The sequence below is a fragment of the Neophocaena asiaeorientalis genome, unplaced genomic scaffold (assembly GCF_003031525.2).
Source record: "Neophocaena asiaeorientalis asiaeorientalis breed wild unplaced genomic scaffold, Neophocaena_asiaeorientalis_V1.1 scaffold130, whole genome shotgun sequence".
NCBI lineage: Eukaryota > Metazoa > Chordata > Mammalia > Artiodactyla > Phocoenidae > Neophocaena > Neophocaena asiaeorientalis.
Genome location: NW_020173397.1, coordinates 8,595,414 through 8,601,112, shown reverse-complemented (window position 1 = coordinate 8,601,112; position 5,699 = coordinate 8,595,414). Strand labels below are relative to the sequence as shown.

The following is a 5,699-nucleotide window of genomic DNA, read 5'->3' as shown; positions in this document are numbered from 1 at the left end:
GGTTGTTTCAGAGTTCCCAGAGGAAGGGGGCCTTGTTGGGGGGGCCTCTCTGCACCCTGCGTATACAGCACTCCGGTATCCCAACTTCCGAGAGAGCAGCTCATGGGCTCTGAATAAGAATGTGTTTGAAAGAAGGGAAAACAGGAAGGAAGGGGGGCTGACAATTAGGCTAGTGGGTTGTCAAAGCTCGTCTACTTTTCCCATTTGATGACTCGCCTACAGCTAAGAATCTCTGATCGACATTTTCGTTGTAATGACCTCAAGGAGACGAAGTCCGTTCACGGCTGATGTGGAGTCAATGGATCAGCTGTTTCTTAATCCAAAACAATGCAAGTGGCTCTGAGATAAAAGATTCTTTAGAGCAGCATTACTTCTCTTGATGTGCTCATGGATCCCCTGGGAGCTTGTTAAAAATCCAGATTCCTGAGCTCCACACTCCGAGGGTAGTGACTGCAAGTCTGGGTTCAAAGCCAAGACGGGGGTCTGGAGTGCCCTCCACCACCCAGCAGCGCTGTAACTTGGAGCATGCCAGTAACCTGCTCTGTGCCTCCGCTTTCTCATCAGGGAAGTGGGTGTGATCATGTACGTATCCTAGGGTTTGTGAGGCTAAAATGAGTTAGTAAGTGAAAAAGGCACTTAGGACAGTGGCCGGCACATAAGACATGTTCAATAAATGTGAGTTATTATTAATATCAGGTTACAATCTAGGAAGTTGTCATTTAACAAGCAGCCCCGGGCGACTCGGCTTCAGAAGATCCCTGGGCCCCAATTCAGGGACCTCAGCTCTACAGGTACACAGAGTAGCCTTCACCACCCGCAGGTGACTCCTTTCCCTTTTGTAAAAAAATAAGGAGTAAGGTGCTTTGGGACCACCAAGCCATCTGTGCGTCTGAAGAGGCAGCAGCTATTCTGCCCTCAAATGGAAATAGCTTGTTATTCCAATTAGACGTGTAACACATGCTAATTACCCCCCAAAATCAGAAAGGTCAGAGAGACGGAAAGAAAAAACATCTATCTATAAGTAATCCCAAAACCCAGAGAAACCAACTAGTAAGTAATGTGTTGTTTCTATGCCTACACACACACACACACACACACGCACGCACACACGGGGAAAGAAATTTTTTTTCTTTTACCATAACCATTCTTTTCCCTTTAATAATGTGATGGGAACATCTTGCTATGTCAGTAAACATAGTCCTGTAACATAGTCCTGTAACATTCATTTCAATGCTGCCTAGTATTCCTAGGTATGGACATAACATAATTTAGCCAAACCCTAATTGTCAGACATTTAGGTTATTTCCTTTGTGGCCAGGCTGATGATCAACCACGCAGGGATGTCCGAGGTGCAGGTTCCCATGGCGCCCTGCACTTTTCCTTCAGTAACAGTGAACATGTCTAGGTTTGGCCCAATGTCGGCCTCACCTGGGATGCTGAAAGCTCTAACATGAAATGGTTATAAGCTGACACTCTCGAGTCAAACCCAGCTCCAATGCCAGTCAGCTCTGTGACTTTGGGCAGCCAGTGAACCTCCAGAGGCCTCAGTTTCCTGGCTATGAAATGAGGATGGGGATGGTGGCATCTCAGGGGCTCGTCCTGAGCAGTCTATGAGATCACGTGTGTGAGGTCTTAGCAGGGCACCTGGAACCGGTTAAGTCTCGGTCACTTACCAGGCACTTACCAAATACTTAGTGTACTGAAATATCACTAAAGAGCTTTGCACTTTAGTCAAAACTCCTTAGGATAAGTTCCTCATTTTTTTTTTTTTTTTTTTTTTTTTTTTTTTGTGGTATGCGGGCCTCTCACTGTTGTGGCCTCTCCCGTTGCGGAGCACAGGCTCCGGACACACAGGCTCAGCGGCCATGGCTCACGGGCCTAGCCGCTCCGCAGCATGTGGGATCTTCCCGGATCAGGGCACGAACCCGTGTCTCCTGCATCGGCAGGCGGACTCTCAACCACTGCGCCACCAGGGAAGCCCAGGGCTACACTTTTTAAAGACTTAACTGATACTATCAAATAAGAATCCTGGTTTCTCTTCAACCCTCACAAACACAATTAGGTATGTGCTGGGTTAATATGTCTTCCTTTTGTGCTGGGAGGGAGGGCCTGGAGCCGGCATAGCAGTTTCTCGAGGCTGTAGAGGTGAGGACTCCTGAGTCGAGTGCCTGTAAGAAACAGCGAAATGGCCAGTATCCCCAGAGGGCAAAGAAGCATTCACCCTCCCTCACTGTGACTAAATCACATTAGACGTGCCTGGACCTTGAAGTTAGGTCTGCCAACGTGTAACAGTGGAACACTCAGGCGTCTCTATCCTGGGCTCTGGCCCCCAACCTGGCCTGTCTCTAGTGGGCAAGGGAAACGTCTGGAACCAGCGCCACCCCTTCACAGCGAGGACTAGGGACCGGCGCGGATGGTTCTCTGGCTCTCCCAGCCGCCCGGAACCTAGGCCTCCCTCCAAGCCCCTTCTCCTCTCCCAGCTGTGACCAGCTGGGGCTGTTTCCAGCCGCCAATGGCTAATTCCAGGATTACACTTTGTAAGTTGATGAAATGTAATATCCAGAGTGTAAAAACTGTGGACTTGCTCCCAGCAGCAAAGCCCAGGGCGTTTCTCCAGTGTCTGATAGCGTTCAGACCACAGCAGAGTATAGCCTGCGCTGCTAAACCCTTTCACGACACACAGTCCCGGGACCCAGAGGGAAAATGCAGGCCCAGAGGTATCAACTTTATCACAACATGTTTTCAGCTCCGGAGGAATTGAAAAATCTGCTCTGAGTCATGTTCTCTAAAATGTGTGGGAAAAGGTCGGGGAGGGGGGAGATTTCTTCCAGGTGCTTCGACATCCTCGCTCCAAAGTTTCACACTCAGAGCCCAATTAGGAAAGGGGTTTTGAGGATCATAGAACGAAAAGGAACATTTTCAAAACGGAGCTCTCTCTCATCTTCTGCGGTGACTTGACACCTATCACAAAATAACTTCAACCCACAGAAAAGCCTTTTATAGGGCTTCCCTGGTGGCGCAGTGGTTGAGAGTCCGCCTGCCGATGCAGGGGACACGGGTTTGTGTCCCGGTCCGGGAAGATCCCACATGCCACGGAGCGGCTGGGCCCGTGAGCCATGGCCGCTGAGCCTGCGCGTCCGGAGCCTGTGCTCCCCAACGGGAGAGGCCCGCAAACCGCAAAAAAAAAAAAAGCCTTTTGTAGGGCTGTTTCTTAAATTTCTTTCTCACTTGAAGAATCTGGGGACATTTTCCCCAGATTTTTTTTTTTAATTAGGCATTCAGAGAAATCTAAGAAAAAGAAATTAGTAAAAAAAAAAAACAAGAATCATCATTTATGAAGCACTTTAACGTGTTCAAGGTTTTCACTATAATGCTCACATCCACTGAATCTCAGTATAACAATAGCCCTGAAGAAGAAGGCTATATTATCCATTTTTTTATAGGTAAGGAAACTAAGCTTACAGAGGCAAAAACCATTTGATCGAAGTTGGCTAGCGTGTTTCTAACCTTTTATTCAAATACACATCAGAAAAATATACACATTGTAAGCAACAGGGGCATGGAGTTCATGGAGTGAACATTTCCATGTGAACATTTCCATGTGAAGTGAACATTACCAGCATCTCAGTCGAAAAGCAGAACATCATTACCAGCCCCCCAGGAACCCCTTCTGTTCCTCCCACCTGTTAACCCCCGAGGGCACCCGCTGCCCTGACTTACACCATAAACTAATTTTGCCCGTTCGAAAAGGCACGGAACTGGAATCGTGCAGTAGTCACTCTTGCTCACAGTGTCCTGTGACGTCCTGGAATGGTATGGAGACGGAATGGTGTGGTCAGTAACTGACCGGCTTCCGGGTTGTTGCCCGTGGGTGGCTCTTACAAATGGTGTGGCCCCGCCCACTCCTGAAGGGGTCCTCTGCTGCACACAGGTGCCTCTGTCAGCATGTACTTCAGAGGGAACGGTTTGGCTTTAGTAGAGTCTGCTTTCCTAAGTGTTCGGACCCAGCTACACTCCCACCAGTGGCATAGGAGAGCTCCAGGTGCTTTATTGCCTCATTAAGATTTGGGATTGCCTCTCACTTTTGTTCTAGCCATTCTGCTGGGGTCAGAGAAACTTTGGGTAGAGGGGCCGAGCATCAGATCTAGGACAGGGTCTAGCCTGGTATCTGGCAGCACTTGGCGTGCTCACGGGATACTAGTTGAACGGACGAATGAAGGGCCCTGATGCTCGCAGCGTTTTTTCTACAGCACTCTGCTGGTTGCCGCTCCCTCAGTCCTGGACTCCTGCATATTACAGCTCCCAACTCCTCCTCTGAAACCACACGGTTTCACACATCAGGCAAACCAGCTTGACGTTACACCTTCGGTCTCTAAGACTGGGAATCAGTAGCAAAAGGAAGCCAAGGCAAGCTGTGAGCTGACTCGGGAGCCGTGGCTCTGGGAAGCAGGCACAGCCGTGGGCGGCGTGGTCCTGGGCTGCAGACCAAGGCAAACATCCCCGGTGTCCACCTGGGACTAGAAGTCAGTAGAGACTGTTCCCCTCAAAGAAAAGTCACTGGAGCAAAAGAAGGGAGAAAAACAAGAAGACAGCTGTGCCAACAGCCCCGTGTGCGTGCACTAACACATCGCACAGCAGAGAAGAGTGACCTCGGGATGGAGAAGAGGCTCTTAATTCCCTCGCAAACTACACGGCTTCATTAGGGCAACTCTTTCAGAGGAAATCAAATAGATGACTGTTCCAATTTTAAATGCCCTCCTGAGAACAGGATTAAGTATGATTAAGACAATTCTATTCATTGGGAAAAGCAGATGGCTGACCAGGGCCTCTTGCCCTCAAACACACAGGGTCTGAGAGCTTTCCTCCTTTTGCGTCTTCTTCGTCATCCTGCCAGCAAAGTCTGAGAAGGGAATAATAACAGTAACAGCATTCTGGAGCGCTTACTATGTACTAGGCACTGCCCCGAGCGCTTTGACGGAGTCACTTCATGTCATCTTCACTAAGATCCTGCCAGGCAAGGACAGGTCCCATCCCCATTGAAAGGTAGGAGACGGAAGCTTGCAGAGGTAATAGCTAAAGATCAGATAGCTGGATAGCAAGTGGTCAAGGCGGGCCTCGGACCCTGGCGCTCCAGTTATGTACCACGGGTAGCAAATCACCCCGATATTTGACGACTTAAAAAGACAGCCATTAGGGCAGGGATCCACTGCATGTGGCGTTGACTGGGGTCACCTGGTCGTATTCAGCTGGTGGAGGGGCTCATCGGGAGGGTACGAGACAGCTTCTCTCACGTGATCGGTGCCTTGGCCGGGAGGCTGGGTAACCCGGCTGGGACTGTCACCTGGAGAAAACAGGTATGATCTCTCCAGCACAGCTGTCTCACAGCAACTGCACTTTGACATGGCAGCTCAGGGCTCTCAGAGAGTTCTGAGGGAGCCAGTGGAAGCTGCCTGAGGCCTGGGAGGGCATCTCTCCAGCGCTGTCAGAGTCCAGCCAGACCCAGGGAAAGGGACACAGACTCCACCTCTCAGTGGGAGGAGTGTCAGAGTCTGCAGCCGTCTTGAGTCACCACATTTTGTCTTTGTTGGATTCCAGAGCCCTCGGCCACAACCATGAATTTACACTGCCTCACTGGTTATTGCTGACTTTCTCCTCTGTGCCAGGTATTTGATGCATTTATATATCTTGTTTCACTTAGT

General features: G+C 49.7%; 1 long non-coding RNA gene across 1 annotated transcript in view; it reads left to right on the top strand.

The window, feature by feature from the left end:
- Positions 1-5,591: 5,591 nt before the first annotated feature.
- The window catches only part of LOC112401017 (uncharacterized), a 4,081-nt gene continuing 3,973 nt past the window's right edge, over positions 5,592-5,699 (top strand). Inside the window, exon 1 of the long non-coding RNA XR_003003501.1 lies at positions 5,592-5,663. This is a non-coding gene — a long non-coding RNA (uncharacterized LOC112401017). The remainder of the gene's footprint in view (positions 5,664-5,699) is intronic.